Source organism: Carcharhinus amblyrhynchos, chromosome 4, assembly GCF_965287045.1.
Source record: "Carcharhinus amblyrhynchos chromosome 4, sCarAmb.v2.hapA, whole genome shotgun sequence".
NCBI classification, from domain to species: domain Eukaryota; kingdom Metazoa; phylum Chordata; class Chondrichthyes; order Carcharhiniformes; family Carcharhinidae; genus Carcharhinus; species Carcharhinus amblyrhynchos.
The window spans coordinates 24,807,184-24,820,667 of NC_137327.1; the positions used below are offsets into that span (position 1 = coordinate 24,807,184).

At 41.5% G+C, this 13,484-nt stretch overlaps 1 protein-coding gene across 1 annotated transcript in view; it reads right to left on the reverse strand.

Annotated features, from left to right (window-relative positions):
- Positions 1-10,904, reverse strand: part of ankrd11 (ankyrin repeat domain 11) — a 218,199-nt gene extending 207,295 nt beyond the window's left edge. The window contains exon 1 of the mRNA XM_080186859.1: positions 10,748-10,904. The gene's annotated coding sequence lies outside the window, so the exon portion shown is untranslated. The remainder of the gene's footprint in view (positions 1-10,747) is intronic.
- Positions 10,905-13,484: the final 2,580 nt, after the last annotated feature.

Sequence of the window (13,484 nt, forward strand, 5' to 3'; positions counted from 1 at the left end):
GATCTATCTTTTGTCTACCTCCCTTTTTAAACATTGGCATTACATTAGCTCTTTTCCAATCAGCTGGCACCTCACCAGAGTCCAGCAAATTTTGATAAATTACAACTAATGCATCTGCTATTACTCCTGCCGTTTCTTTTAGTTCCCTGGGATGCATTCCATCCAGACCCAGGGACTTGTCTACCTTTAGTCCCACTAGCCTACCCAGCACTAACTCTTTACTAATAGTGACCATTTTAAGGTCCTCACCCCCTACAGTCCTATGACCGTCAATTATCGGTATGCTATTTGTGTCCTCCACTTTGAAGGCCGACACAAAAAACCTTTTAAGGCCTTGGCCATTTTATCATTTCCAATTATTAAATCTCCCTTTTAAGCGTCCAACATTTACTTTAGCCACTCTTTTCCTTTTTATATATTTGTAAAAACTTTTACTGTCAGTTTTTATATTTTGTGCTAGTTTACTTTCATAATCTATCTTTCCTTTCTTAGTAGTTCTTTGTTGTTTTTTAAAGCTTTCCCAATCTTCTAGTTCCCCGCTAAGTTTGGCCACTCTGTATGCATTGGTTTTTAATTTGATACTCTCCTTTATTTCCTTAGTTATCCATGGCTGGTTATCCCTTTTGTTACATTCCTTCTTTTTCACTGGAATATATTTTTGCTGAGTACTGAGAAAAATCTCCTTAAAAATCCTCCACTGTTCCTCAACTGTCCCACCAACTAGTCTGTGTCCCCAGTCTACCTTAGCCAACTCCGCCCTCATCTTATCATACTCCCCTTGTTCAAGCAGAGGACACTGATTTGGGACCCTACTTTCTCACCCTCCATCTGTACAAGAAATTCAACCATATTGTGATCACTCATTCCAAGAGGACATTTTTTCTCCAAAGTTGAAAATGGAATTTTACATCAGACGGGGCTCGATATTATTTAAGGATTAGAAACTTACTTTTCCTGAAATCTGACCATTATAATTTCAAGATATAAGGAAACTGCTTCCTAACAAGTAAAGAGGATGCTTATCCGAGCACATGTCTGCCATGCTGCATCAGGCTGTTCCCTGCCTGGTGATGTTCTGTAACTACATGGCTGAAAACAGAAATGTTTATTAAGAGCTTCCATCTCACTGAGGATACTTCAGGCTAATACACATCCAACCTGTTCCAAAAACTCTGCTCAGCTTTTGATAGCTGAGAAATTCCACCATAGGAGCTCAGACAATCCATAACATTCTGAAGCAATTTAACATGTTCTAAAACAATCCCAACATTCTGAGCAGAAGCCAATTTACCTCATCTCCCAATATTAACAGATCCTATAAAACAATTCCAAGATCTAGACAGGTTCAGATTTTCACCAAGAAATAATTTATTTCTTGGGCCATACCCGATGTACCAGATTTTCATGAAGTCTGTCCATTAGAGATATATTGTTTACCAACAGACAAAACAGGCTAACAATGAAAACATTACCCTGAGGCAACTACCAATCCCATTCCATTACAAAAATCCTTGTTTAGGATTCAAGTTGCATAACAACATTGCAAGAGCTCCTGAATCTAAACATGCCAATTTGAGTTAGACTATGCAGACTGCTGCCATGTTCTTCTTCTATCATTTGAATGCTGATATATTCTTTTACATCATCTGACCACTTTTCTAAAACCTTTTATTCAAATCTAATGAATCTTAGCTTTTAGCATAAAGATTAACTTTTGAATACACCAATGCTTTCTCCAAACAGAGAATTAACACAATTTGAATCCTTGGACAATCAATCCCCAAATGCTTCAATTAACTCTCTCAATTTTCCATCCTTTAGAACTGACCGCAAATTGTGCCCCAGCAATCTCCCCTCAAACATTCATTGTTGTCAAAAGAATTTACTATTGTGTGCTAAGGACCACCTCCTCCCCTGACAACCATAAACTGTAGACCTTACTCCTGATGTCTTGCACACGATGAATCCAAAAAATTGTTACTCAGTCTGTTCCGTATCAGAATGTTGCAATAAAGTTTTAAAACTTCTAATTAACCACTGTACAAATGTTTAAGTACTGGCCAAAGACGTGCTTAAAATAACCAAAACAATCCAGATGTACAAAAAGACAGTGCGTTATTACTACTTTGCTTTCTATCTCTAGATGCTCTTCCATCACCGTTGACAGCATTGATTTCAACGTCTTTCCTACTTTGAACATACATCTTCAATATTACAATCAAAATTTTTGGAACTCGCTACCTGTGGTGGAAATACCTTCAACACAGGTCACAAGATGGCATTAATAACAACTGAAAAGAGGCAATAAATCCTGAGAACGATAGCTACATCGATACATTTCTTTAAAATTGTTTTGTCAAATTAAAGAAAAAAAGTCCCTCATTTGCAAGAAATTAAGGTTGGAAGTAATTGAATAGGTATTGAAGAAATTCATAGAATTGACCATTCTCAAGTACATTATATACATCATGCCTGCCCCATGGCAGCCTGTCATCTTAAAATGTAGGTTTGCGCTATGGGAATCAACTGTGTAAAGCCCCACCCTGACATGGCAGTCTCTGCCACATTGGCAGTGGGCTGAGAAAGTGCATTCATGGGCCCATTTAAAAAAAAAACAATCCCTAGAGCTAACAGACTAGTCAGCAAGTCTCTCCCACGTCTGTCAATGTTCATCTTCATCTCTCATTTGCAAATATCCTTGCAACTAAGGTATGGACACCCAGGTTGTGACCCAGTAGCTACTTCAAAGTATAGAAAGTCTTTGAGCTGTCGCCTATCCAATAAGCAAGGGCAAGCCCATGCAGACACTATTGGCTTTGCAAAGAGCAAATGATGAAATTAGCACCCATTAGGACCTTGAGTTGCTGCGGCTTTCCTGCGTAGGCATGCGAAGGATACATCCGAGACAGCAAAGAGGGAAACATTCAGCTTTTCTCCTGCCTTGCACATGTTGCCCTGATCTCACCATTATAGAAATGTGTTGAGAACGCAGGCTAGTAGATTCACAATTTGGTGCTCTCTATCAGCTCGATGTTGTTCTGCAGACTGATACTCAGATTGGGCAAAACAGTTGCAGTGTTTGCAATGGGATTTAATTTCAGCATCAATAAAATCAAATGCTGATAGATGGCAGCATGGCAACATCATGTACCATGAAACATGCCTGCCTGATCTTGATGATCAAGCCAAACTTCAGACATTAAAGGGCAAATTCAATCACCATTGACAGTGTTCCTCAGAATGGAATGCAAGTGCTGCATTCTCAATATAGAACAATTGTTTGATGAGGTTTTGGTGCACTCGTCTTGGAACTCAAGCAAGCAAGGTTGAACAGCTGCCAGTTTTGATAAGTAAACACTCTCTGTAGATGAGCTGAAGGCACATAGCAAAGAGAATACTGCAAAGACAGTCAGTGCCAGAACACAGCCCTGTTTGACCTTACTGCAGATCTGAGTGCCAACACTGCCCAATCGTAGCTGACCTTACTCATCATTTTGTCATGGAAAGGGATCACATTAAGCAACTTCAGCAAGCACCATTTTTTTTTAAGCAGCTTAAACAGTCTGCCTCTGCTCATAAGGTTGAATGCCACAGATGAGATCAATGAAGGCAATATAGTGATCTTCTTCATTCATGGTATTTCTTACGATCTTCTCAGTCCAGCAGCTGCACATCAACTACAGATATTCCACTGAAACCACAATGGGATTGAGTAGAAGCATTCAGCCAGGATCTGCAGTCTGACAAGGGCAACCCAAGCAAATACTTTTCCAATGAGGCTCAGCAAGGAGATGCCTCACTAACATAACATTGAAAATGTCAATGAAATCTTAAACATCCATAGTCCTCAAAAACAAACAAATGTAATGACTTAAAATTGTTTTGAGGATTATACTAGCTCCCATTTCCAAGTTTTAGATGAATTATGTGCCTTAGTTTGACACCACTACTGACAAGCTAAATTACAAACAGGCAAGTTTTATTTTTACATAGAGGGTAGTGGATGCCCGGAACTCACTACTGGGCGAGGTATTGGAAGCAGATACGATAGTGACTTTTAAGGGGCATCCTGACAAATACATGAAAAGGATGGGAATAAAGAGATATGGTCCCGGGAAGGGTAGGGGGTTTTAGTTCAGTTGGGCAACATGGTTGGTGCAGGCTTGAAGGGCCGAAGGGCCTGTTCCTGTGCTGTAATTTTCTTTGTTCCCCCCATCTAGTGCCAACTATCTGTAAGAGTTTAACTTTCAGGCGATCAGTAGTATTTATCTTTCCAGGGTCACTATTGCATGTGGCCTAAGTAGACTCTCACTGGCTTGCTGCTTGCCTGAAATGTGATCCAATTTCCCAGGCAGATGATTTTTGACAGTTCCCCGACATGTCTGCCATTTCAGCTGATCTACCAATAAATGAGAAAAGGTGATATCAGTCTGCTAAGGAACAGATTATTTCCTCTGTAACGCAGGCTAATTTTCACTCCTGCTTTTAAAGATATCAAGTCATTGTCAGGGTCCAATACAACAGGTGTTGGTTGCTCTCCAGAGGCTCAGCAGAGTGATTATTAATTTATGTATCTCGATAGTATCTGCAGGCAGTGTGACTTCAGAACATCACGGTGAAGCACAATCCAGTCCTTGCCATAGAGGCTCTAATATAAATAGTAGCACCCCAATGAGTCCTTTTCTTAAAAAGTTACAGAATGTGGGGTAGCCCTGGCTAGGCCAACATTTATCATACATCCTTAGTTGCCCTTGAGAAGGTGGTGGTGAGCTGCCTTTTTGAACCACTGCAGTTCATCCACCTTATGGATCTAAGTACACCCATAGCGCTGTTAAGGCATAGAGTACCAAGTTTTTGACCCAGTAAGAGTGAAGAACACTGATATATTTCCAAGTCAGGGTGGTGAGTGACTTGGAGAGGAACCTCCATGCTGCAGTTCATATTGTTGATGATACAGACTGCAAAGCGACTTACAAAGATAAAGGCAGTGTCAGCAATCCTAGTACCAGACAGGTCAGGCATAAGCAGGGCAGAGAGCAAGAGAAGTCCAGATTAAACTGCATTTATTTCAATGCAAGACCCCTGACAGGCAAGGCAGATGAACTCAGGGCATGGAAGGGTAAATGGGACTGGGTTATAACTATTACTGAAACATAGCTAAGGAACAAACAGGACTGGCTACTCAATGTTCCAGGGTACAGATGCTATAGGAAAGATAGAACAAGAGGCACGAGAGGAGGGAGAGTTGAGTATTTGATTTGGAAAAACATCACAGCAGTAGAGTAGATATTTCTGAGCGTCACCCACTGAACAACATGGGTAGAACTATGAAATATGAAGGGAGAGATCACTTTGAAAGGGTTGTCCTATAGGCCCCCTAATAATCAGTGGGAAATTGAGGAGCAAATATGTAACGAGATTACAGACATTGCCAAGAAAAATAGGATGGTAATAGTAGGGGACTTAAACTTTCCCAACATTGGCTGTCCCAGTCATAGTATGAGGAGCTTGGACAGAAAGAAATTTGTTGAGCTTATTCAGGAGGAATTTCTCATTCAGTATGTGGATAGTCCAGTTACAGAGGGCAAAACTTGACCTCCTCTTGGCAAATAGTGTTAATGAGAGATCACTGAGACCAGTGACCATAATTCCATTAGTTTTAACATAGCTATGGAGAATGACAGTCTGAACAATTTTGATGGTATTGGACAGGAATACCATCAAAAATTGATTGGGTGAGCCTGTTGGCAGGCAAAGGGATGACTGGTAAATGGGAGGCTTTCAAAAGTACGTTAACAGAGATCTGGGTAAACACATTCCTTCTAGAATGACAGGCAAGGCTGGTAGAAATAGGGAACCCTGGATAACTAGGGATATTAAGCCCCTGTCAAGGAGGACGCATATGACATGCATGGCAGCTGAGATCAAATGGATCCCTTGAAAAGTGCAGACGATATAGGAGTAGAGTTGAGAGAGAAATTAGGAGAACAAAAAGGGAGCATGAGAATGCTTCCACAGATAAGACAAAGGAGAATCCAAAGAGCTTCTACTAATACATAAATGGCAAAAGAGGGAAAGAGCAGGGCCTCTTACGGATCAATAAGGTCATCTATTTGTGGATCCACAAGAGATGGGCGAAATCCTAAATGAATTTTTCTCATCAGTGTTTACTGTTGAGAAAGTCATGGATGTTAGGAAACTTGGGGAAATAAATAATGATGTCCTGAGGAGTGTACATATTACAAAGAAGGCGGTGCTAGAAGTCTTAAAGTGCATCAAGAGTAGACAAGTCTTCGGGACCTGATGAAGTGTATCCAGGCCATTGTGGGAGTTCTTGGGGGGAAATTATGAGTCCCTTAGCAGAGATGTTTGAAGCATCAACAGCCTCAAGTGAGTTGCCTAAAGATTGGCGGGTAGCAAACATTGTGCCTTTGTTTAAGAAGGGCTGCAGGGAAAAGTCTGGGAACTACAGGCTGGTAAGCCTAACATCTGTAGTGGATAAGTTGTTAGAAGCTACTCTGAGAGACAGGATCTACAGGCGTTAGAGAGGCAAGACCGATTAAGGACGATCAGCATGGCTTTGAGTGGAAAATCATGTCTCCCGAGTTTTTTGAAGTGGTAACCAAGAGGGTAGATGAGGGCAGTGCAGTTGATGATGTCTACATGGACTAACAAGGCTTTTGACAAAGTATCACATGGTAACTTGTGCAGAAGGTTAAATCTCATGGAATCCATGCTGAGGTAGTCAATTGGATACAAAATTGGCTTCATGATAGAAGACAGGGGATGTTTTTCAAACTGGAGGCCTATAACCAGCAGTGTTCCTCAGGGATTGGTGGTAGGTCCATTGTTATTTGTCATTTATATTAATGATTTGGATGAGAATTTAGAAGGTATAAGAACATAAGAAGTAGGAGCAGGAGTAGGCCATCTAGCCCCTCGAGCCTGCCCCACCATTCAATAAGATCATGGCTGATCTGAAGTGGCTCAGTTCCACTTTCCCCCCATAACCCTTAATTCCCTTGCCTACCAAAAACCTATCTACCCGTGACTTAAATATATTTAGCGAGGTAGCCTCCACCACTTCAACAGGCAGAGAATTCCAGAGATTCACCACCCTTTGAGTGAAGAAGTTCCTCCTCAACTCCGTTCTAAACTGACCACCTCTTATCTTGAGGCTGTGCCCTCTAGTCCTGCTGTCCTTTCTGAATGTATGGTTAGTAAGTTTGCAGATGACATCAAGATTGGTGGCATAGTGGACAGCGAAGGAGGTTATCTCAGATTGCAATGGGATCTTGATCAATTGGGCCAATGGGTTGATGAATCCCGATGGTGTTTAATTTCAATAAATGCAAGGTGACGTATTTTGGTAGTTCGAACCAGGGCAGGTCTTACTCGGTTAATGGTAGCATGCTGGGGAGAGTTATAGAACAAAGAGATCTAGGGATACAAGTTCATGGCTCCTTGAAAGTGGAGTCACAGGTGGATAGGGTAGTGAAGGAGGCACTCGGCTTCATCATTCAGAACATTGAATATGAGTTGGAAACGTCTTGAAATTGAACAAGACATTGGTATGGCCACACTTGGAATACTCTGTACAGTTCTGGTCATCCTATTATAGAAAGGATGTTAATAAACTATGAAAAGAGCGCAGAAAAGATTTACTAGAATGCTACCGGGACTTGATAGTTTGAGTTAAGGAAAGGATAGATTGGGACTTTCTTCCCTTGGCTTAGGGGGTGACCTTATAGAGGTCTAAAATAATGAGGGGCATAGACAAGGTAGATAGTCAACATCTAGTCATAGGTTTATGGTGAGGGGGGTGCAGGGAGAGGGGATACAAAAGGATCCAGAGGTGCAATTTTTTAGGTGGTCAGTGTCTGGAACGAGTTGCCAGAGGTAGTAGTAGAAGCAGGTACAATTTTGTCTTTTAAAAAGCATTTGCTGCTACTGCTGGTCAATAGTGGAGGGACTGAATGTTTGTGGAAGGGGTACTGATCAAGCCGACTTGTGTCCTGGATGGTGTTGAGCTTCTTCTTGAGCGTTATTGAGGCTGCACTCATTTAGGCAAGCGGAGAGTATTCCATCACACTCCTGACTTTTGCCTCGTGGATTGGGGATAGGGTTCTGGGAAATGAGAAGCTGAATTACTGGCCACAGGATTCCTAGCCTCTGGCCTGATCCTGTAGCCAAAGTATTCATTTTTTTAAAAAAATCATTTACGGGATATGAGTGCAGCTAGCTGGACCACCATTTAATGCTATCCTTAGTTGCCCTTGAGGTGGTGGTGAGCTGCCTTCTTGAAATGCTGCAGTCCCTGAGATTCAGGTAGAACACAGTCCAGTTCAGTTTCTGGACAGTGGGGGATTCAGTGATAGTAAATTCTCTTGTTGGAGATGCCATCGTCCGGCACTTATCTGACACAAATATTACTTGCCACTTGTCATCCCAAACCTGGATATTGTCCTTTCTACATTTGGACATGGACTGCTTTGGTAACCACGAACATTGCACAGTGAACATCCGCACTTCTGACCTTATAAAGGAAGGAAGGTCATTGATGAAGCAGCTGAAGACGGTTGGGCCTAGGACACTACCTAGAGGAACTCCTGCAGTATATGTCCTGCATTTGAGATGATTAACCTCCAACCACCACAATCATCATTTTTGTGCCAGGTACAACTCCAATCAGCTAAGGGTTTTCCACCCAATTCCCACTGACTACAGATTTGCTGAGCTCATTGATACCACACTGAAATGCTGCCTTGTATGCAAGGGTAGTCATTCTCATCTCACCTGAGCTGAGATCAGCCATTTAAGTACATGCCACAGATCAATTACAAAGTTCTTCTGGTCAGCATGACTGTAGAAATTGGCAAAGAAACCAGAGTAGCAAACAGACTATTTCCATAAAGCTCCTCATAATGCATAAAGGCATCAACCAATGCATTAAGTCATAAGCCCAACTTCCATATTTTGCAATCTGTGTTGAGCTAGCTGATGACTGAAGAACATTAGCAATAATAAAGGTGCCCTTGATTAGAAGTGGAGGAGGAAAACAGATCAGTCCAGAACTGATACTGGTAACTGCAATCTACTGACTTCTTGGATGCAAAAAGACATTGTTACACTTAGAAGAACAGATTTGGATTAGAATTACTTATCAGTCACTGCCTGCCATGACAAAAGAAAAATTGTTGATATGAAAAAGTACTGTATTCAAAACTTGCTTTGAATCACTTATGGGTAAAAACAGTTTACTAATATACCAAGACATAAGAAATGGAAAGCCCTAAGTTCTCACATCTGTAATGAGTTACCAACTGCAACTTTATAAAGGTGGTTTGAGAGATACACAAAACCAATGTCCCATTCCTGATCACTGCCCATAACTGCTGGAAAGACAAGTGAAACCAGAAAAACTCTGCTAAAATTAAACCTCTTACACAACTGTCCATTCTTATTGTGAAAAATGAGCACTTAGAAATAAAAAATGCCAAGTTTTTAGGAGGATCATTCTCCTGCGGAACCTCATCAGGCATTACCAAATTTAGAAAAGGAAAAAATTGGGATAGGAATGGTGAAGTGTAAAAGGGGGAAGAGCAGCTGATTGAAGATAATACTACCCTCAAAACTAAAAAAAAAATCAAGTCACATAGCTATATTTCAAACAATAGCAGAAAACATTCATTCACTTGTGGATTCAATCATGTATTTCATTATCTTTATTTCTGAAGATCTCAAACACAAAATATCATGCACAAATTCAATAAAAGCAGTACCTCCTAATCAAGGCAGCATGGTGGTATAGTGGTTAACACTGCCGCCTCACAGTGCCAGAGACCTGGGTTCAATTCCCAGTTTGGGTCACTGTTTGTGTGCAGTTTGCACCTTCTCCTGGGTTTTCCTCCGGGTTCCTTCCACAGTCCAAACATGTGTGGGTTAGATTGATTGGCCATAGAAAGTTGCCCCTTCGTGTCAGGGAGAGTAGCAAGATAAATAAATGGAGTTATGGAGATGGGGCCTGGTTGGGATTATAGTCGGTGCAGACTCGATGGGCCAAATGACCTCCTTCTACACCATCGCCAACAAGAGAACACTTCTATGATTAACCAGAATATAATTTCTCAACCATTCAGCTTCTCCCAGCGCTGCAAATTCCTCCTCTTAAAAAGTAAAGACTGTTTTTTCTTTAAATTAGAAAACAATACCACGTAGACATATTTTAAATTTCTCAGAAGAAAACTAGGCAAATTAATATGTTTATATCTACACTTTCAGTACGAGGAAGGTGAAAGTGGCAGTGAATCAACATTTATTTACAAATAATGAACCATAATCCAGATTGACCGAATTAAGATAATAAAATGCTTTCTATAAACCACCGGTGCAATGTGCCTCACGTACATTACAAACGTTTCGCTCGTCTCCAACAAAACATAATTACATAGGAACAAACTCTGGATTGACACCTGAACGACATTGCAGAAACAAAGTAACGCAAATAATCGAAAAAAACGCAATCGATGACATGCTTCGCGTGGCTGCCAGTGGTTTTAGTAAATATCAGCAAACTAGTGAATACATGGGGGTGGGGGAAGCTGCTGGGGAAACATGGCTCAGGGCTGTGAGCCCAGGAATGCAAACATGCACACGTTTCCAACACAAGTCAGTGTACTACAACGGTGATTGTAAATTATTTCGGCCTCCTCTCTCTCTGTTTGCCGCAGTCCTTCCTTTCACTTACCGCTCCAGTGTGTGTGTGTAGTGGGGGGAGGGGGAGGCCCCACCGTCCTCACGCCAGTCCCAGGCTGCCTTCTCCCATTCACAGTCCCACTCCGGGGCCCAGCCGAGTGTTTTCAGCCTTCAACCCGATCTTCGGCCGAGATCCTAATTCTCCTGGGTTTGGGGCTCTGTACCTGCCCCCCTCCCGTTTCCCCCCCCACCCGCCCCCCGAAAACCAGCCACCTTCCCTCACACCCCCCCCTCCCCTCACCCTCTCCCGTTCAACCTCCTTCGGAACAAATAAAACCGATCATAAGAACAAAGTCAAAGGCACGTCCCACGGATTGGGAGTTGAAGAGCAACCGCTTCCTCTCCGGCACCGCCACGAGGAGGAGGAGGAGGAGTAACACGGAGGAGGATGAGGGGAACAAAACGGCCGTTTTAATTTTTTAAGGGAAATAATTTCGGAACATCAGAGGAGGAGGAAAAAAAACCGTTTCCAAACGGCCTTTGACTTTCCGCGGGCCTGACTAAAACGGCGCCTGCTATTGGTCCTCCGCCGGTCACGCGGCAGCCCAACCGACGGCCGCTGTAACGAAGCCTGCGATTGGTCCCACCGCCCACCGGAAGCTGCACTCTCTGCCTGGCTGGGGGCTGGGGGGACGGTTAAACCCGTTCCAAAATTCAAATTCATCTTAGCTACCTGCCAAACAGCCGCTTTCTTTCTCCCACCGCTAATCCCAGGAATTAAATATTATAAACATCTTCATTTCCGCACGTTGACCTCTGGCCTCGCGCATCCTGAGGTCGGTTAAGTCACGTGACTGGCAGTGCTGTTGTTTTCTGCTCTGGAGTTCATGTCCTCCAACTTTACTGCCTTTGGCCTTTTGTTATTCCCAACTTCACTGCTTCTTTCCTTAAAATATTCCCAACTTCATTGCTTTTAGTCTTTTGTTATTCCCAACTTCACTGCTGCTTTCCTTAAAATGTTCCCAACTTCATTGCTTTTAGCCTTTCCTTTTTCCCAACTTCTTAAAATATTCCCAATTTCACAACTTTGGCTTTCCGTTATTCCCAATTACACTGCCTTTGGTCCTAAGTTATTTTCAACTTCACTGTTTATGGCCTTTGGTTTTTCCCAATGTCACAGGTTCAATTCTAGCCTTGGGTCACTGTGTGGAGTTTACACATTCTCCCTGTGTCTGGGTTTCCTCTGGGTGCTCCAGTTGCTTCCTGCAGTCCAAAGATGTGCAGTTAGGTTAATTGGCCACGATAAATCACACCTTAGTATTAGGAAAATTAGTAGGGTAAATCTGTGGAGTTACAGGGATAAGCCTGGGTGGGATTGTCAGTGCGGGCTTGATGGGCCAAAGGACCTCTTTTTACTCTGTAGGGATTCTATGATTCATTGCTTCTGGCCTTCAGTTATTCCCAACTTTGCTACTTTTGACCTTTGGTTATTCTCAACATCGCTGCTTCTGGCCTTTAGTTATTTACACAGGGAAGGTTTTTGTGCCAATTTGTCAATAGTTTCTGAATTTGCTCTGTTGAAGTTCATTTGTAACTTATACAGGTATGAATTGGACAAAGGCAAAACAAGATCAGAAAATGTTAAAAACTCAGCATGCTTGACAGCATTTGGAGAGAGAATAGAGCCAACTTTTCAAGTCTGGATAACCCTTAGTTATTAGATGTAGTTTCTTTGGAAATACTTCAACACTTCAGACTCACCATCAAACTGATTTATACAGTACTTTTAAACAAATTGCCAACAGTTTCTGAAGCTGCTCTGTTTGGTTCAAGTGGAAATTCATTTATAACTTGTACAGATATGAATTGGACATAGTTTCTTTGGAAATACTTATAACTGCAAACACACCCTTAAACTGATTAATCAAATATCTTTAAACAATGGGATTTTGAAAGGGAAAATGTGTTTGATATAGTTGAGGGTGTGTCTCAGAGAAGTAAGAAAATCGTTATCTCTACAGCATGGAGGCTTTGCTCCCTGGACATGCAGCAGCAGGAAATTGAAATCTGAGAAACAATCGGGAAGTGAAAGGAGAATTGTGGAACAAAGCAAAAAAAAATTGCAGCAAATATAACTTCTCTCAATAGTCCAAAATGAAAATTACATCATAGAAATCAAAGGAATTAATTCCTATTGTTAATCAACCACTGGTAATTTTAGCTAACAATTGTAATTTTTCCAAATCAGCTGCTGATCTTAATGTTGTCAAGGGAACTGACAGGAGAGAGAGAGAGACAATACCCACCAGAGCCATTGTCACAATTTCTCATTTTGTAAAACATTTCCCTCTTAAGATATGGGCAACACATGCCAATGGAAAATTACAACAATATTAATTGCCCATTTCTACTTATCCTGAAGGTATTAAGAGTTATACAACAAAGAAGATCTGCAATCAAATGGCAATCAGAGAAGATTCAAGATGATAAGTCCTCTTCGCTGAAGTAAATCGGGTCTTTAATAACAGCAAAGTTGTATTTGTGGTTACTTTCTGGTGTTAGTCCTCTTAATTAGTCAAATTTTATATGTAATGTTTAATCTCAACATTTGCATTGTTTGTGGAATGCCATAATCATTTGGCTATTACTCCCATTAAATAATACAGCCTCCAAAATCTCACAACCAACATCATGACTAAAAGCACCTGTTTTTCTGTGATGAGTGAGGAAACATAATAGGGTGAAAAACTAGTCTGAAAGTAATCATTTTTCCTATGCAGAATATTTTT